Source organism: Microcebus murinus, chromosome 13 (genome assembly GCF_040939455.1).
Source record: "Microcebus murinus isolate Inina chromosome 13, M.murinus_Inina_mat1.0, whole genome shotgun sequence".
Lineage (NCBI taxonomy): Eukaryota > Metazoa > Chordata > Mammalia > Primates > Cheirogaleidae > Microcebus > Microcebus murinus.
The window spans coordinates 48,991,839-49,002,277 of NC_134116.1; positions in this window are offsets into that span (position 1 = coordinate 48,991,839).

Below are 10,439 nucleotides of genomic sequence, written 5' to 3' on the forward strand. Positions count from 1 at the left end.
GAAACAGACCAAAGATTTCTTTTTATTTTTTATCTTATGCAAATATTTGTGAAGGTCAAATTATCAAAACGTGTGATATTCATTTTAAATCCTGTTATAAAATAATTGCTTTTATATGAGACATATAATTAGCCAGGACCACTGTTAAACAGCACTATTTGGTCTTAGCATTTAGATAAATATAATGTGATGAAAACTTAAACATGATTCATGAAAAAATTGCCTCTCTGCCTTTCATATATATAAATTCATGAGGAGAATAAAATAAAGGAAAATAAAGTTTCTTTTGTATTGATGTCCTTTACTCTTCTTTTTGACACCATTATATTCTGGTCAGCTCTAAGTACATTATATTCTGTGGAGAGATTAATTTCATATCTCTGGGTCAATAGAAAGCTTTCTGGTTCAAATGTTTATTTCACAGTTACTTTATTCAAGACAGGGAATGCATTCGGTTATGCTCATAGCAGTGGAAATTAGAGATTGTATTTGAGAAAAAAAGCATTGTAAAGGTGAGAGTGGCCCATCTCTAAACTAATAATTATATAATTAATCATATTAGGGCGTTGTCACTATTCTAGGGATTAATAGCACTCTATAAAGTTAGAAGAAAGTTTTGTGTGAGTATAATTCTTTATAGTCCTTGACATTAAAATCAGTGATGACTAGTAAGAAGCAGTAACTTATACTTTAAAAAATTCTTAATTTTGAGTTTCTTTTGTGTATTAAGAACCAAAGTACTAGACTTGTGAGTCTCTGAGAGTTGTCTTGTTCACCAGTTCCCTTATTATTTATCACAGTGTACAGCACACAACATATGCTTAATATCTATTTGTTTAATTAATTATTTAATTCAGGTATTAGAGAATAGAATGTCAAACTCACAAATTTCACACGTACGTATTTTTTAAAAGATCATATACGTACAATATCAATGTCTGATAGGAAGGCAATACATAATAAAAGATGAAAGAAAATTGAATTTGTAATGATTCCTTTAAAAATAGTTACTAAAGGCCAACATGGGAACATTAAAATAAATAAAATATTAAAAAAACGCTTAATTACTGATTGCACATGGGATCATATGTCATTTGGATAAGATTTCTTCTCATCATTTATAACTGTGTTCAATTCCAAACTGAGAGTAACATAAAATATGTGCATTTGGCATAAAAAAGAGTCATTAACAAATCTTCTAATTACTGTCCCAAGAATGCTTTATTTATTATAAAAAAGAGAAACAGGACATCACTCCTAGCATTTTACTTGACTACAGGTAATCACATTAATCCATGATTTTTTATACTTCACCCAGTTATTGGTTTAATCACGTGTCGGTGAAACTCATATGCACTGTAAACTTTTAGATACATGAATATGGCAGGATTTTTCATGATTGGCTTTGATTCCTGATTTTTGTTTTATATATCTAACTCAATTATGAAAGTAATAACTTTCTAAGTTAAATATAGCAATATCCTTTCTCATGAATACAAACCTATTTGGTGCTTCTTTATTCCTCTAAAATTTTGTAAGTATAATGCTAGGTTAGATTGTTCATCAAACTAATTCATGAGCTTTCCTTTATCTCTAAGATTTACTTAGGAAAACTGCGATAGATATTGCATTAGATAGTATGCCAAATCTCATTAAAGATAGCAGCTTGAATTGATTCTATATAATCAATGTTGAAGTCTAGACAGATTTTATATAGTTTAAGTATAGCAAATAACACTGGACACTTATGAGAAGTTGAAACTTCAGTGTTTTTTGACACGAGGAAAGCTTTATCAGAGTAATTTAGGAACATTTTAAAAATATAATTCCTGGATTGCACATCTGATTTAGTGTACTGAAGTGAATCACAGATTCTACAAGTTTTAATGATCTAATACCTAACCAGCTTTACTAATCATTGTGCTATTTATTCTCATGTTTTCCTTCAAATTAAAATGCTACATAAGTTTGAAATATCATATTGTTAAATTTTTACAAATTTGTTTATGTGTACATTTTGTTTTGTTGCTGTGGTTAGCCTTATGTTAACCAAAAAGAAGCATGTGAATATAATAGATTTTATTAAAAATTAACACTAATGTGATCAAATATTCCTTCAAAGTGTTAAGCGTGTATTCACATGTAAGTGGGGATAATGATGCCTCGGACTTGAAGCAGTATAAACTGAATGACTCATGTGAAATTCTACTCAACACCTGTGAAGATATTTCAATGCCAATGTGCACTTTGTTCGTTAAATTAAAAAAAAAAATCTTCTTTGTATACATATAGAGGCCTAATTAGAATCCCTTCAAAACCATATTCTATCTGGAAAAAACATGAACTGCTAAGGAGTGGATTGTCTGCTTGATTCAGTTTGAATATGTCAGTATATTTTCTTGATATCACTATCTTTGATGACTTTGAGAAAATTAATTTGTTGAAGTTTTTGATTAATGAAACAATTTGAGCTAAGAATAGGTATAGGAATCGGAAGGAAATCAGTCACTGTTATAGTTATTTTGATTGCAGACTTTAATTGGGAAAACTGCTCTTAAAGTCAGTGGTGTGGTTTAAAATGAACAATCTACATTTTGAATTTAGGAAAGCAATTTAATCTTTTGTAATCTAGTTTTTTTAACTGAATAATGTGGATATTAATGATTTTATTAATGAAAATTAAGTATGGCTTGCATGAGAAAACACAACAATTATCCAGAATGGAACTGGACATATCACTGCCACAGCCACTGCCACCATCATCATCATCACATTATATAGACAAGCACCTATGCAATCTCTAAGACAAAACCTGCAAACCTAACCCAAGATAAGTTACATTTTATAGCTCAGTATTCATATTATGTGTTTGTTTACTGCACATCAACAATATCAGTCTTTTGGTTAGAGTATGCTTTAATATTTGTGACTATTGTTATGTAATCAATAAGAAGTGTTTCGAATTACATCTCTATATCTTTATCAAATATTGCCAAGCATTAATATTTGCTCAATGAACATTTCAATCATCCACTACTGGTGGAAGCAATGTGACACCTCACTTCTCATCATGTACAAATATGACTTTAATTAACAATATCTTTAATTATAATGTATCTAAAAATATATATTTGAGGTTTATGATTTCTTGTTAAAAAGCCATTTTACTGTATATTTTGACATTTTTGATTGCTACTTATTTATGTTAGATTATAACTTAATGTGATTCAAGTATTAGTTAAGGTAATCTACTTGAATTAAAAAGTTTCATGTTATTTTCAATAAATAATTAGTAGTTTTTAAAACTCATAATGTTAAAATGGATTTGGTCATAATATTCCTGTATTAGAAATAAGTAATTATTTATATTGACTTATACTTCAGCTTTGAATCTTATATGACATTTGACTCACTTCTATCCTAACAATAATTATTTCCCCTTCTAGGTATCTGAATGGGTAAAAGTGAGGTATTCAACATTACGTATTATCGGAGAAACTCTAAATCAATTCTTTAGTCCATTACCATTGAGAAAATATTAAAATGCGAAATAAAGGTTATTACTGTGACAAAGAGGAACACTGAACATTGATAGCCATTTGGGTTTAATATTGTTAAATGAGGCCACATTACTACTGTAACAGTTGGCTGTCTAATAAGCTGGAATATTTCATCAGAAATATTATAACAAGATGTGCTTTGAAGAGTCTGTTGGAAAACAACAGCTTGATATAGCTCATTTAAGGTTCAGTGTGATCACTCTCATTTGCCTCTTGTGTATCATCGATCACCCCAAGGGTAGCAATGATACTAAGCATCATGCCCTTATCAGTCTCTGGCACCCTGACTTGGTGAAGGTTTAGATTAGTCCCCAAATAAAATATGTTTTACTGACAGATATCATGATTATCAACAAAAGGAAGCAGGATGGTAAATGAAATTAGGAGAAATTGCTCAAATACAGAATGGAAATATAATACCTATTAATGTAGTGACATTTCTGAGTCTGTTAAGCATTTGCTATCACAGTACTGGGTACCTTGTATTTACTGCTTTAGTGTCTGTTCTCAAGGTTTATGTTAATCTAAGCTCTATCATTTGGCTATATCATTATTTTTTAAATTTTACAGAGTCTTTTAACATCAAAATATAACATGTGGCTTCATAACTATGATTATATTTTTATTTTTCATTTTCAATTACAATAAGTAATCATAAATCATTTTTATATTTTTATTTAAATTTTGCACCAGAGTTTGCATAAAAAATATATTGTTAACAAAATATAATTTTATGTAAAATTCAGTATGTAAGAATACAAATTCCAGACTCATTTTTAGAATGTTGTAGATTATTACAGAATTTTGTGCAATATTAATTAGAAAAAATACATAAAAATCTCAATAGCAATTATGAGAGTGCCATATATTGCATAAAATAATCTTTTTATTGAAAAGTTATAGATAATTTCAGTGACTCTTAGTACACCTATTTAAGATTTATATTCCATTAGCTCTTGCAAGGTTATTTTACATAAAATCCTGCATATTATAGTAGTGTGCAAATTAAAGTTTCCAGAAATCTAATACATAGTGTATTTCTACTTTCAAGGATGAACAAAACCTATGCATTAAAAATTCATGCTATTCCACTCAAATTTTAAGAGGTTTTTCTTTTTTGGTGTGTTTCATCATTCCCCAAAGTGCAGTAAAGATGTTGGGTTTGAGATTAATTATAATATCCCTTGCATTTTCAAGACAGCTTTAAAAATTACAATTGTGAAATCTTCATGTAAGAAGAATATCAGATCCACATAAATGAACCACATTAATAATTTTCCACTCATTGAATCTGACATGAGGCATTTATTCAGTAATATTTCTTGAGTGCCTACTATATGCCCGTGGTGCCTAACACTGGAGATTCTAGATGAACAGACAACAGATGCATTCCCTTGTTCTTATGAATCTTACTGCTATTAGTTAAGGAGACAATAATCAAAATAGTGATAACAGACTGAGAAAAATGATTTAAGAAAGATAATGCAATGTGATAAGACACTACTATGAAATTAAAAATAAAATGTCTTTGAGGAAGTAATGCTTGAGCTGATATCTAGAGAATAAACAAGCCAGATACGATGGCACACCCCTGTAGTCCTAGCTACCGGGGAGGCTGAGGCAAGAGGATTGCTTGAGTCCAGAAGGTTGAGTCCAGCCTGGGCAACATATCCTCTAAGAAAAAAGTCAAAACAAAGGAAGAACAGCATTTAACTACATTTAACTAGGTAAAGTGTCAATGGCAAATGTGCAATGGTAAACTTTACAGAGGAAAGAATTAGTGAGAACAATAAATACTGTGGTATGAGGAAGTATGGTGCACTGAGCTACTGAAGGAAAGCCTGTGTGTCCTGAGAGAAGAGGAGATGGAGGGAGAGCTTTTAGACAATTCCCAAAAAGTGTAGTCATGAAGCTGAAATGAGATATGGGATGATTCAGAAGCAGAATTTGTAATCTTGTGTTAGAAGACATGGTTTTACTTTGATTTTTCTCATAAAACTGAAGAGACATGACAATATTTGAAGGTTTACATGGCAGGTGGTGTTCAGGGAGACTGATGGAAAGGATTGGAAAGACAAGTGTGATTGGTAAGTTCTCTAGGTAGCAGGTAAAGAGTAGAATACAAAGAGCAGGTGGAGGGCATGACTTTAGATAGGGAAAGGGTCAGTTCCTCTTTTGTTACAGCAAAGAAGATAGAGGAGTGGATGAAATTCTTCAGTTCTTTCATGACAGTTAGCACCAAGCCTGATGGCTTGAGGACCTGGCTCACTCATCCTGGGGTGACATCTGTCTAGCCTATGAAATCTTGCTCACCTGTACTCAGGGTTGGTAAACAAGGAGATTGCTGTTTAATTTCTTATTTACACATTTTCTATATAAGTGTTTTCATTCCCATGAGTAATACCTTTGTCCTTTAATTCCTAACTATGCCTAGCTGTTCATGGAAGGAAATTTCCCAGTAATTAAGAGTTAACAAACAATGCAATAAGGTATTCAGTATTTCAAAAAAAGAGTATCATCTATTTGTGGGGGAAAAAAGCCTTTTTCTCTTGAACTAAAAATTGTAGTCACATCTCCTTTTTCCTCCTGGAGTTATTAAATATATGAGGTAATGACCACTGGTGCTTCTTTAGTGGCAGTTTTGATTTATGCTAAGATACTAGGAATTATATTCCTTCAGGGAATGTCACTGAAATTTAGTACTGCTTGAAATGTACACATAAAAATAGATTTAATTATATATACTTTGGTTAAAAGTTCAAGGTATAATTGGAGATTCGAATTAATAATGACACAAACATTATTAGGAACTAGTTAAATTATAGGACAGCAACTGTTTTAAAAGTTAAAGTTTTTAGTAATTATAGATAATTATGATAGTGATCATTTTATAACTATATTATAATAATAGTGATATAAAATTTATAACATAATTCAAAATATATTTGTTTCTCAGTGTAGAAAAATGTCTTCAATTCTAATGTTATACAAGAAAATGTTAGTTTCCTTTTTTCTTTTAAACTTTCTCAGTATAGCATAAAATTTATTTCATTTCTCCATTATAAAAGCTTCCCACTTTCACAGGAGCCAGCAATACAATTTTTATGCGTTTTTGCAAAACATTTTTAAATCTTTGTCAGAGAATATGAATTTTTGAGCAACTTTAAGAAAAAAAACACTTTTATTCTTACCAAGATTCACGATTGGAATACATAATTAAAACCATTTAAAGTTTTCTTTTTCTAAAAGAACTGACATTTTAAAATATTACATTTAAATAGTTTTATTATTTCCTTCCAGATTAACTTATTCTCTTCAGCATTGGCCTCCTGCAATACTCTAATGAACCAAGTTTTGGGCCAGCACTTTATACAATCAATCCTGGTCAACTGTAAGATTTGGATCCCACGTCCTTCATATATCGTGGAGGGGTTGTTGCTTTCTCAGCAACGATTGTTGATGTTGTGAATGTTCCACTGACTTACTATTAATATATCTTATATCTGCATCAAAGTACTTATATTTCAGCCCATCATCATGCTGAAGGAAGGCTAGATGCTACCCTCAACCACACAAACTAAGCTGGCAGTGAGTTACAGTGTAGTATAGCAGTTCATGGTCTTACCAAGGTAGGGAGAAGGGCTTTCCTCATCATGTAGCTTTAGAGTTCCTCAGCTCCTAGCATCAGATATCCAACCCTACCAGATTGTCATGAGAGACATTGGAATATAACAGCCAGTGGGGAAGAGGGTACATTCACATTCACCTGATTCTTATCCTGTTTCTCCAGTGATTGCTGCCCCAGCAGCAGGCATTGCCTCTACACATGTCTCCAATGTTGAATAGTTTTCAGCAGTCACCTTTTAATTCATCAAGATATTTGCTTCTGTCAAGCAAAAATGAGTGAGAATATAGAAGGTTAAAATACCGCCATTGTGCTAGAAGGCAAAAGGCATTTTTTTGAAAAAAGTGAAAAGAGAAAGTTTGCTGGGTTGAAAAATGCCATCTTCACACGGGTAAGGTCAAGCATGACTTGGGTAGAGTCCTATAATCCTTACCAAGGTTTTAGGTGCACTATTTCTGAAAAAGGACATGGAACACACATTTCTATTGAAAGAGTACACAATAGACAATGTCAAGAAATACTCAGATGGTGTTCTTGTCCCTCTCCTTGATTACACACACCAGATAAGTCCCCTTTTATGAAAGTGAGATGTTATTAAGCAGAGAATAAAATTTGCAATCATTCAATCATCCAATGATGGATAAATGATAAATGATAATAGATGAATGTGTTGTCTGGAACTTGACATGATTGTATTATCACAAGAGAAAGGCAAAGGACATCATTGATTCTGACTTTCTTGAATTGAAGAACTATTAATAATTCAAGGCTTCACTGTCCTTTGAATTTGTTATTGGGGGTTAGATGGGAAATTACTCCTAATTTTAAGTTCCTGTTGGTTGTATTTTCTATCAATTTCTCCTAAATTTTATCCTAATTGATACAATTATAAGCGTTTAAATTTTTGCCTTTTTGATTATCTTTCCAGTAGGTAAAAAGTGTAGTATTTGTTCTCATTAATTTATATTTTGCTTCTTTGTCAGTTTATTCTGCAGGAAACCATTTTACTGTTTAATTAAGATGTCAACTAACAACTTTCATGTTAACTTTAAAATTAATTCTTGTGACATATGTACACATACTGCATATACATAGTTTAACATATATACACACTCATATACACATGTATTGAAATTTGTATAAATTTTATTCTGAAATTTATTAAAAATAAAATGTCAAAGATAAATTTCATATGCTTTGACTTAAGTAAAATTACTAAATAAAATCAATTGTATTTTCAAACAGGTCAAGAATCTAATGGAAATTGTTTTACAATTGCTAGTTAGAGCTTTTTTCAAAGGCATCGCAATTGTATAACACAGTTACATAAGCCAGTTTTTCTGTAGTGTGCTTACAGACATTAACTCATTAAAATTGGATCCACTGGACTATCTCAGGCAATTGTTATTTTTTTCAAGCAGTCAATTTTTTCTTATTCTCTATATGAGTTCATAAAGAATTGATATGTCAACATTTTATGCTTTTATTGGATTTAAAGTTTGGCTCTGCTCAACAATTTCAGATAGTGTTAAATTGAGGTGTTGTCATATGAATGGTAAGGCATTTGGTATTTCTGCAAGAAATATATCTTGAAAAACTAAATAGCAATTCATACTTCCTTTCCCATTTTGTATAAAAACAAATACAAACCATTTTGATAAATTTATTCAGAATAGGGTTTTGTGCTAGTAGATTTTTTCACAAGGGCTAAAAGCACAGTAGCTCCCAAGCACAAATTTCTGTGCAACTCAAACTCATTATTAATTCAACAAATATTTATTGAGCTCCAAATATATATCAAATAGTTTGTCTTCAAAACCTCTATTGTCTATTGGAGGACAGAAAAACAGAAATAGGCCATTTCAGTAGAGTACATGTTCTAGCAGGATATATGATGCTGTGGTAACACGTAAAAGGGACACTGAACCCAGTTTTGAAAATGGAGAAATGTTTAAGCCAACACTACAAGAAGAAGTAGTGAAAGAGATTAGTAGATACTATAATGAGGGGTGAAAATGATATAACTCATTCTAGCCACTGCATATTATTTAGTTGAATATATTGCATAGGAGAAGAGAAAATGGTGATAGATGAAGAAAAGAGTAAGGGACAATTTACAAAGGGCTTGTATGTTCTGCTAAAGGATTGGATGGTATTTGTTGGGTAGTGGAGAACTATTGCAGGTCTTAACAAAGGTAAATGGTAGGACCAGTTTGTGTATTGTGAAGAACTAGAAAATGAGAGCCATTTAACAAATATATTAAAATCTATTTGTTCAAAATTTTGTGAGTACTTAATTTTTCAGATGTGTAAAGGGTAAAGATATTAATTTTCTGTATAAAAATCTACCGATATATATCAAAATCTTTTAATATTGAGGAATGTCTAAATCCTTCAATTCTTGCCTTTGCAGTTCCATAATCCCACATCAGTGCATAGAAATCTTTCATTAAAAAAAAAATCTACTGAGGGAAAAATACAAGTTCCCCACCCCTGGCTTTTAATGTTTAATAGAACTTGTGATATTCCTTTCGAACTTAGAAATACAGATCAAAGCAAGAAAGCAAAAAGAAATAGAAAGCACAAAGGATATTTTTAAGTAGCTTTTTTTGCGTGCATGGTCATAAGTCTTAAGAGCAGTTTCAATCATTTTAAGCTGCCTTAGTTGCCTCAGTAACCTTTAGTTAATTGTAATACTAAAGTGCCCACTTAATGAGAAGTAATGTGCAACTTAACCTGTACAGTATGTAAACAGAGAACTGTGTCACTGCCAAAAGGAAGTTAAGGCTCCACAAACAGGCAAGCAGTGTGGATCTTACTTTTTGAGAACAACTTCTGCCACACCCAAGACTGAGTACCCAGAGGATTCCTATCTTAACTAGGAGTGAGACCTGTGTTAGTAACCTCTAATAAACTCATCTAACTCATCAAGCTGAATTTGTCTAGGTCATTCTTTGGTCTCTTAGCAACCTCTCAGTTTGAGGGGTGATTCTTCTATACTGCCTTGGGATTTTCCTGAAACATTTGCCTCTTATGAGATGATTTAAGTGCTGCAATTTAGATTACTTTAAGAAAGCTTGTATGTGATCATTCATTCAAATATTTAAGTATTTGACTTGATTAAGTATGTTTCTTGCTTTATTTGCTATTGTGGATACCTAGATGAAAGACAGATCTTACTTTTAAAAAATTCAATCAAATATATAAGAAAAGGAAATGGAGAATACTATGATATTTAAATAAAGTGATTACTG